This window comes from Centruroides sculpturatus, unplaced genomic scaffold (assembly GCF_000671375.1).
Source record: "Centruroides sculpturatus isolate CEXI.00-Female unplaced genomic scaffold, Cexi_2.0 scaffold377, whole genome shotgun sequence".
NCBI classification, from domain to species: domain Eukaryota; kingdom Metazoa; phylum Arthropoda; class Arachnida; order Scorpiones; family Buthidae; genus Centruroides; species Centruroides sculpturatus.
In genome coordinates this window covers 543,431-554,840 of record NW_019384711.1, presented here as the reverse complement: position 1 = coordinate 554,840, position 11,410 = coordinate 543,431, and positions in this window count along the sequence as shown.

Genomic DNA, 11,410 nt, shown 5'->3' with positions numbered 1-11,410 from the left:
CAAGCCACCAATAAAACTCAACTGCCTAACCTATAACCAAAGTCTCCTTTTAATTTGTTTTTAAAAAAAAGCGCTTGACAAACTTGCCCCGCATGCCGAAGTTGCCCCGGTCTCCCCTATATGGTGAACTTTCGTTTTATAACTGGCATAAATTTCCCATCATGTTTCATTTTGATTATCTCGGTATAGTAAGGATATTATACAGTTCAAATTTTAATTTCCGAGAGTAGAACCTTAATTTATGACACTCTAAATGTATGAAATATCAGAGTTTAATTTACTACGGCTAGGTTTTCAGGAACAATTAAATTGTAAAACCGGGAGACTGTGGTATGCATTCCGTTATTTGAAAAAACTAAAACAGTTTATAATTTAAACACACTATTTTTTTAAACATCGATAACAATTAATTTTCACTTTTTGCAATTAGTACGTGTAATACCGAACTTTGTTTTCTGTTTTGAACACGTTTTGGTATTTTTTCTTTAAATTATATTAGATAAATGTCTCACAGTTGCGTTCATTTGTGAAGTAAAATTACTTTTACATATGCAAAATAAATTTTACTACTATGCTATATCCAAATTAATCCAAGATGCAATTATAAACGGTGTTATTCAAATACAAAAATCTAGAATTATTCGAGTAAGGAAAGTTCTCGTTCCCGAGTTGTGCAAAGTATTTGAATACTAACAGATTTCATCCTTATAAGTTCACACGACAGCCAACAAACCAATTCAAAGACAAAAAGCTGGTGGACTCACTTCCGCGTCCAATTAATTGTCAACCTTCTGCTCTGGACAACCTGGAATCAAATCCGGATGATTGAAAAATTACGGATTTGAATTCAAGGATCTGTTCCAGATTTGTCAGCTGTTGATTTTCATTACTCAGTATTCATTATTGTGGCCTGGCCGAATACACGATAGGCATGAAAAAGAGTCCTTAGAGCTCACAGGGCAGAAAGAATTTAATAAAAGCTGGAAAAATGTCTCACTCTGCCGTCGGGAATTTTGATCGTAATATAGTAACACAGCGGCCAAATTATTCTGTGATCTAACTTCTCGAGGAATTTTAATAATTTAATTAATTGTTTGTTTCAATCTCCGTAATTATCAAGTTCTTTTGGAATAATCGGTACGAGTTAGTTACTAACTACTCTGTACAAGGTGTGAGACTACGAACGATGTTTTTATTTTTTCACTAAATGCGTAGTAAGTGAGGGTGACTTTCGTCGGCTGAAGGTCATCGACGAGGAACCACGATGTCACGTGACCCCCATACGTCCGAGCGACCGGACGCTAAAAATGACTATATAAGGAAATAAGTTTTTCGACGGCGCGGTAATAAATCAGGGAGAGATGTCAAAAGACGTCAACAAATTCCCAGATTTTTCCCACGCAGATCGGGTATATAAAGGGGTCGGATTTTCTACTCGGGGCGCTGAGCCAAGGAGCTAACGCCGAAGAAACCCCTCTGCACACCTCAAGAGCGATCGTCGGGGAAGAAACATCGACGCACGATCTTCCAGCACTCTCAGGATCTACGAAGCTCATAATCGCCGCTCCATGAAAAGGTAAAAACTTTGAATATTTTTCTATTCTCCTGATACGACGGAATTACTCCTCGAAGAGGTTAACAGAAGAAACCTCCGAGCAAACTTCACCAGGAAGAACTCTCTACAGATTAGGAGCGACGGAGCATACACCGTAACCGGACATAGCCGCACGGCTCGGATTACAAGACGACGATCACAGAGTGTTTTATCAACGCCCTATAATTGGAGAACGTTGCCTTCGAGGTAAACCCTTGCCATTATTATTTATCTCTCTCTAACGTGAGCTCTCTCTCGGATTTTAGCGTTAGGTTAGAATAGATTTTAGAATACCTATTTATATCTTGATACGCGTATGTTGTATTTAATATCTTTGTGTAAATTTTCTTAGTTGTTTATTAAATGTGTTCGTTAATTTAAACCNTCTCGGATTTTAGCGTTAGGTTAGAATAGATTTTAGAATACCTATTTATATCTTGATACGCGTATGTTGTATTTAATATCTTTGTGTAAAATTTTCTTAGTTGTTTATTAAATGTGTTCGTAATTTAAACCCGCGTAATCAATTGGACACCTGATCATTACGACTTCCGACTCCTCCCCACTCATATTTTTAGCCCTCCTATGCCATCCGACAACCGAGAGCGGGTTTTTCCGACCCGTGCAGACTAAGTGGTCATTAGGGTTCAACCCAGTGGCCCCCTGCTACTCACAAAGGCAAATTGGCAGCAAATGTTACCTTATTCTCATTGATTTCAACAAATTACATTCGTTGCTTGTTCTCGAGAACTCGGTTTTCAAAAACTCATTCAATTCTGATCTTGATTGATTAATCAATCAAGATCAGGCCTACCCATTATACTTGCCACGAAATTTTCGTTTTTCTGAAAGGGTTCGAATTCGTTTATGGAGTTCAACTTCTCACGCTCTACAGCAGGGCCGTCGCAGTAGAATCTGATGTACTGTACATATAATCTAAACAAAGAAAATTTATAATTCTCCTATACATTTTCTGTATATGTATATTATCATACTCATGCAAGCACTCATAATGTAGATATTTATAAAAATAATATAATTATGAACGTTTTAAAAATTTTTTTATTAATTAACACTAATACATTCGTATACATATATGGTTACTCCTAATATCTGTGTAGGATAAAAATTATTACATCTTAAATACAAAAATTATGAAAAATTAATTTTTCGGGCTTTTTCTTAGGCGAAGTTTTGAATTAATTTGTGTATATCGATTATAGATGCAATTTCATGCTCTAAAGATTTTATTGTTAGAAAAAGGCTCACGCTTGCCCATTCGCAAATCCTTAATCTGAATTTGGAGCGTTTTGAGTATAGAAATTCGAATTTTAAGGGCTGCGATCATGCGACGTTGTTACAAAATTCGACGGCCTTAAATTTAATTGTAATTATTATATTGGAAATTAAGACATTCATATTACCAAAAGCGTTCTTTGACAACAGAAATTTTGACGATTTCGCCATTGGCGAGGAGCATATATATAATTGCTGACCAAAAGGCAAATTATTCCGAGAAGTGGACAACCCATTTGCAAACATTTTGGATATTTTGTTATGATTTTTTAAATAGCACGAACCGTTAAACTTGTAAGATTTTGACATTTTAGTTTTTGTCTTTTTTACTCTTATTTCTGAGAATACTTAAATTAAATTAAAATATTAAGTATATTTATTTATAATATTTAAATAACATTTATTTAATATTAAATTAAACAGTATTTTATTAGAATTAAAAATCGAAAAGATTTAACGATCTATTATTTCTTTATTTACTGTAGCACCCTCGTATCTTCGTGCCCGTAGGCTATCGCTCAGGTTCGTCTACTCGGGTTAAATTGCATTCTTCGTATCCAAAACCTTTTCTGTTTCCGCTTAGACATGTTTACAGTTTAGTTTATAGTAAAATATAACAAAGAAAATCGCTCTGTTCCAAAGTTTTTTTCTGTTTAGACAGGTTTCCGCTTATTCATTATCCATTTTTTTGAGAGATTTATATATATATATATTCCTGTATATTTTTCCTGGATCTGTAAAGTATTCTATTCCTTAACCAATTGGAGGTGTAAGTGACCCATTTAGATTTGGTTGTGATACGATAGACTTTACTTTTCGTTTCTTGACAAGCTCTAAAAAGTTGAATAAATACAATTTAGATTCTACTATATTTCTTTTTATACAACTTTAAGAAGAGTAAACTTCTTTATCTAAGTATATTTTTTATATCACAACAAATAATCCGAAAAATGTCAAATTCCCAGTAGAGTTAATATGATTGTAAGATTAATAATTTATGTCGTTTTTTATTACATTTCATACAACAAAAAGTTTATTTTAACAGTTTAAAAATTATAATTTAAAAACACATTTTGAACTTCATAATTTAATAACTAAAGAAATTAATACTAATAGAAACTAACAAGTAGCTTATATGACTTCACTAAAGAATAGAAGAAATTTGAACTTTGACATATCAAGTATTGTAATATAGCCTATACCTGTACGTGTACAAGAAATTACTACATTTGATTTGAAAAACTTAAAATACTTTTTTATTCTACATGCATATATGTGTGTGTATGTGTAGGCTATATATAATACATGTGATATCTATGAACTTATAATGACTCAAACTAAAATTAGTATATAAATATAAGGACTAGAGTAACTTTTCTTAAAAATCATTAAAATTTAATATCTCTGAAATGTTTTTAACGAGATAATTCATAATTTCATTACTATCCTTTAATTCACTTTCTAGTTATCTTCGATGTATATTTAAATTTACATTTGTAAATTTTCTGAATAAATATAAATAAAAGCGATTGTATTTATCACTAAGATATAATATTCATCTAATAGAACATACTGTATTACTATTTTTAAACAGTTTTAAAACAGATTTCAGAAAATTTTAGCAGAAATTATGTAAATATATACATTATTTAATTTGTCTAAATGTTTAAGATAAATTTTTTCCATATAAAAATGTTAAAATTAATTTAAATTTTAAATTAATTTTTACAAAGCTTACATTAGTTTTGCAAAAATAATTTTAAAACTTAAATTTTTAGCTATTCAATTTATATACTAAGATATAATATTTTTTCATTAATTCAATTTCAATTATTATTTTTTTTTCATTTTTTTCCTTTGAAATTTTACACTTAAATTATTCATTTAATTTATTCAATTTAACTTCTAGCTTACATTTAATTATTTTAGTTTTATTTTATTTACATTGTATCTATGGAAGTGTTTAAATATAATTAGTTTTATTTTTTAATCTTAAGATTTAGGCTAACTAAGATTCAAGAAACAAGAAAATTTAAAAGATTTATGACGACTTTCTTTCATATCTTTTATATTAAAAATTAATAAGTTAATAAAAGAAATACGCTTGTTATTATAAATACGTCTTTTTTTCTGATTATTTTTTAGACTAAAATTCTGATTTATTTCATAAAAAGTACATTATATTACATAGTTTTCCATTAAAATTTCATTCGTGAACATTGAAAAGTTTAAGTATTTTTAAAGGTCACCTGAACTCTTAATCACTGGAATAGATGCATCATTTATATAATAATATCGTAACATATCCTATGGCAATGCTGATAAAAATTAAAATATATAATCTAAAATATAATACAACATTGTAATTCTTGATTTTCAACTTATGTAGAAACTCAATGTCTTCGTTTCCAGGAACGAAGACATTGAGTTTCTTACTTTATCATAATTTGGCAAAGATAAATTGTGCAGGAGACTACTATGGTAACTTAGTCAAAACAAATTAATTTNATCGCTCTGTTCCAAAGTTTTTTTCTGTTTAGACAGGTTTCCGCTTATTCATTATCCATTTTTTTGAGAGATTTATATATATATATATTCCTGTATATTTTTCCTGGATCTGTAAAGTATTCTATTCCTTAACCAATTGGAGGTGTAAGTGACCCATTTAGATTTGGTTGTGATACGATAGACTTTACTTTTCGTTTCTTGACAAGCTCTAAAAAGTTGAATAAATACAATTTAGATTCTACTATATTTCTTTTTATACAACTTTAAGAAGAGTAAACTTCTTTATCTAAGTATATTTTTTATATCACAACAAATAATCCGAAAAATGTCAAATTCCCAGTAGAGTTAATATGATTGTAAGATTAATAATTTATGTCGTTTTTTATTACATTTCATACAACAAAAAGTTTATTTTAACAGTTTAAAAATTATAATTTAAAAACACATTTTGAACTTCATAATTTAATAACTAAAGAAATTAATACTAATAGAAACTAACAAGTAGCTTATATGACTTCACTAAAGAATAGAAGAAATTTGAACTTTGACATATCAAGTATTGTAATATAGCCTATACCTGTACGTGTACAAGAAATTACTACATTTGATTTGAAAAACTTAAAATACTTTTTTATTCTACATGCATATATGTGTGTGTATGTGTAGGCTATATATAATACATGTGATATCTATGAACTTATAATGACTCAAACTAAAATTAGTATATAAATATAAGGACTAGAGTAACTTTTCTTAAAAATCATTAAAATTTAATATCTCTGAAATGTTTTTAACGAGATAATTCATAATTTCATTACTATCCTTTAATTCACTTTCTAGTTATCTTCGATGTATATTTAAATTTACATTTGTAAATTTTCTGAATAAATATAAATAAAAGCGATTGTATTTATCACTAAGATATAATATTCATCTAATAGAACATACTGTATTACTATTTTTAAACAGTTTTAAAACAGATTTCAGAAAATTTTAGCAGAAATTATGTAAATATATACATTATTTAATTTGTCTAAATGTTTAAGATAAATTTTTTCCATATAAAAATGTTAAAATTAATTTAAATTTTAAATTAATTTTTACAAAGCTTACATTAGTTTTGCAAAAATAATTTTAAAACTTAAATTTTTAGCTATTCAATTTATATACTAAGATATAATATTTTTTCATTAATTCAATTTCAATTATTATTTTTTTTTCATTTTTTTCCTTTGAAATTTTACACTTAAATTATTCATTTAATTTATTCAATTTAACTTCTAGCTTACATTTAATTATTTTAGTTTTATTTTATTTACATTGTATCTATGGAAGTGTTTAAATATAATTAGTTTTATTTTTTAATCTTAAGATTTAGGCTAACTAAGATTCAAGAAACAAGAAAATTTAAAAGATTTATGACGACTTTCTTTCATATCTTTTATATTAAAAATTAATAAGTTAATAAAAGAAATACGCTTGTTATTATAAATACGTCTTTTTTTCTGATTATTTTTTAGACTAAAATTCTGATTTATTTCATAAAAAGTACATTATATTACATAGTTTTCCATTAAAATTTCATTCGTGAACATTGAAAAGTTTAAGTATTTTTAAAGGTCACCTGAACTCTTAATCACTGGAATAGATGCATCATTTATATAATAATATCGTAACATATCCTATGGCAATGCTGATAAAAATTAAAATATATAATCTAAAATATAATACAACATTGTAATTCTTGATTTTCAACTTATGTAGAAACTCAATGTCTTCGTTTCCAGGAACGAAGACATTGAGTTTCTTACTTTATCATAATTTGGCAAAGATAAATTGTGCAGGAGACTACTATGGTAACTTAGTCAAAACAAATTAATTTAAAATTTAAAATAGGTGTTTATAAACATTTTTTTAAATATATAAAAATTAAATATTCATCAGTTTTTTAAATTAAGATAAGTATTCTAAATTAAATTTATAAAATGTTAATGAATTGCGTATTTTTAAATTCAGTATTACCTATTAAAAAGCGGTAAGTGAATTTTAAAAGTCTAATTTATTAAATTACATTTACATAAATTAAAGTTTTTTTTAAATAACTTTAATTTAATTTTGAATATAATTTTATTAAAGATTTTTTAGAAAATAGTAAGCGTACTTCGTGCGCGAGATGCAATTAGCACTTTGAAGAAAGTTTAATATGTGGTGATGAAGAAAGTACTATAAAAATCGATCATGTAATATTACTTAATTCAATATTCGTCATTATTAGAAGCAATTATATGTGAATTTTTATATTATTTTGTTTTCTTTTCTGAAAATTATGTACAAAAGAAAGGAAAGCTTTTACAACATTGTATTAAATTTATAATAATTAAATTAAATTTTAGATAATTTAATAAAACTTTATTTTATTTTCATTACTCAGACGTTAAAAATATAACAATTCGCATTCGATTATTTGTGACTAATATTCTCAGTGGCAATATCAAACTCGGTTTCTCATTATCATTTGTTAGAAACGAAAATAATCTTAATGATAGTAAAAATACGAAACTCAATAGGAACTGTCTTCATGTAAAATCATTTCTGCACATAGTTTAAATGACAATCTAACTTAATATAAAACAAATTTTAAATTAAATATATATATAAGTGTGTGTGAATTAAATTTACAGTTTTCTTGATTGAAATTCACTTTTGTAGTAAGTGTTTATAAGAAATTGTTCACCATAAGATATTAAAATAATCAAGAAACAATTGCAATCATCTAAAATAATGAAAACATTATTTTAAATAATAAAAAATTAATATTTTGTATTTAAAATTTAAAAATAAAAATTTAACGGAATCACTACTTGATACATAAAACAATTATTTCATTTTATTATCAGCGTTAGTCAACTTAAGGATGCATTATTGTATCGAGAAATCTAGGAGGAATTAAGCTAACAAAAACTTCCTTAGCATAATATATATACAGACAGATAGATTATAACAATTATGGAAGATGCAAACAAATTTTAAAGTATTTAAGCTGCAGATGTATTCTTATGGAAAAAATAGCCTATATGCATTTATCTATTAAGTCGACATCTATTTATGATATTTTCCATTGTTTTTATATTTTAGCATATATAAAATTTGCAGTTTTAAAACTGTTGTCTTTCCCAGAAAGTTGTTAATAAGTATCTAAAGACGATATTCTAAACGAGCTTCTGTTCACAAACAGGTGGCACTTAAGATAAGAGCATTGTCCCTTAATAAATCACTTTAATGAACGCAAATGTCAAAGTTGCTGACATTATTCTACTTTCTACATTACAAATTCGTTTCATTCTCCTCTTTTTCGTATTATCATCTTCGACATATTACAGGAAGAAGTAAACAGTTGATAGACAGAAATGTATTCAGTCGAATAATTTAAATAATATTATTAAAAATTATACATTTAAAAAAAGATAATAGCATAATAGTTTAATTATAACTTTTATATCATATTTGATATATCAGAGACTTTTATCTACAAAAAAGCTTTACTATTATTTATAAAATTTAATTCATTCAATTTCGAAATCTCACTTTCCTTCTTTTTTATTTTAGTTAAAAAAACCTGTCTATACTGTATTTTTTTATTAATTAGACCGATGCGTTAACGCTTTTAATATAAAAAACAAGATTATTTTTAATAAAACTTTAGATCTTATCTTTTATAAAAGACACATGCTTTTGTCAAAGATAAACACTTCAAGTGACAAGATGTCAAGTAACGTGTTTACATAGTCTTTTTAAAAATTCTATATTTCTTTTCTAAACAGTCGAAAAGGACTTACTTTTCATATCAAATTATAATGTTTTCGCAGTAAAAATTTTAAATTTATTTTTAATATGATTTTATTGAATTGTTTCTTGCTTTATTGAATTGTCAACTAACGTTTTTAAACGTTGTTTTTTATTTTTGTCTCTTTTTTGTTGAGAAATAACCTTTTAAACGTATACATGCAATGGAATATACACATATACACGTCACAACTGCACAGAGTCTAAAGCACGACTAACTTTATTCACGAGAAAGAAAAACATACACGGGACTAATGGACAGGAAGTAAAAAAAAGTCCACACAAGTAGATCGAAAACATGAGTTATTTAAAATTAAAATTAAAATTCTTACAACCTAGTTAACTACATTTTTGTAAAAAGCATCGTAATTTTTTGTTTCACAAACAATTAAAAAATATTCTTTCCTGTAATACGTTTAATATTTATTAAGAGCATTAAAACTTCGTCGTAAACGCAAGTTCTACCACGTTTTCCTGTACGTCTCTCATCATCGGTTAATTTCAAAATTAATTCTCGATTTGTTGTTATAGTCGATAAACTACTTACAGAAATTCCATACAATATCTTTCTTTTTTGAGCCTTTATCGACTTCCGGCAACACACTAATTTTTTTAGTAATGTTTAAACACTATATTAACAGTTCTTCAAATTCCAACTGAACGACTTATTAATAAAATAAAATCTCAACAATTAGTCAAAATTATCACCTTTCTAACATTTACGACATTCGTTAATTGTAAATCTTTTATCTGTCAACGACTACATTTTGACCTAATCTGTCTCTCTCCTTTCTTGTGCTCACGTATGGACAGATTACACGATGGTTTTAAAACGACTACCATTTCTCATACTTGGGCCACGGTTTTATAAAAGGTTTACAGATTGATACATGAAATTGAACCTAAATTCGAACTCGACCCAGAGGGAGTAATCGACTTTTAATGATCAACGGTCTTTACAAATTAAAAAAAAATCGTTATACAAAAATTTAACTTATTTAGAAGCAATTTTACATATATTTTTGGCTAAAAGAGCTTGAGAAAAGTTTTAAATTATGATACGGAAAACCTAATCGAATATTTACGTAGCATTGCATACAATTGTAATATGAATTAAACAATTTAAAATAAAAAAGTTTGTTTTGAATTTCATGTCTTTTCTTTTGTTTTAATGTACGTAGCATGTAGGCTATAAATATGTTTGTTAATTACAGAATCTTTAAAATTACAAAATGTTTAACTCGTTTTTAAAATATTATTTAAATTTACCATATAGTAAATCAAAAGAATGATGATTTTTATAAAGAAAACAAAAAATTTGTATTTTCTCTAATGTTCATACCTTGTTTTGTCCCCCAGTTGACGGTGTCCCTTTGCGGTTATGGTTCTTTCTTAAATATGATATTGCTGTTGCCCTTTATCTAAACACCATACAGTACATTTGAAAGAAAACGTTTATTAATGAGAACAATACAATTGCTAAAGCAATTTCCGCTTCATTTCTATCTTTATTTTCAGTTATATTTGTTGTTGTAACAGTTCTTTTTGAGTTCGTGGATCGACAGCTGCAACTTTGTGATCGGCTTTTCCCCATTAAATTTAAAGCAAATAAAAGACGATTTTTTTCATTATTCTTTCTTTCTTGTGGTGCATTGTATCTTTGCTTTTTGCTATCTTGTGTTGATAGTTCAGTAAATATGACTGTATCTTTGTTTCTTTCCTACTATAAGCGTCATACTTGTTCTTGTAACAAACTATTTTTAACTACTACTGTCGATATTGGAATTAGATTCAAGTGCTGCTATCAAATAATTGTAACGTTCTGGGCATAACATAGGGATAATATCTTCCTCAGTAGCCAATTCAAGTTGTTTAGCGATTGCAATTAATGTAGTAATAAATTCTTTTGTGCTTTCTGTTTTGTTTTATTGAACTTGCATATTAAATATAGGTATCTGGCTAATCTGTTTCCTTCGTGTGCTTCCGTTAACTTATCCCATACAGCCGTAGAACTTGTATAGTTACGTACTGTACATGATTTAGTTCTGTATTCTTGACTCCTAATAAGATCGTTGCTACAGCACATTGGGATTTTGCATCCCATCTAGCATGAAGTTCTGGTTCTGTAGGCCCAACAGCATTTCCCTCTACTACAGTCCAAAGCTCTTT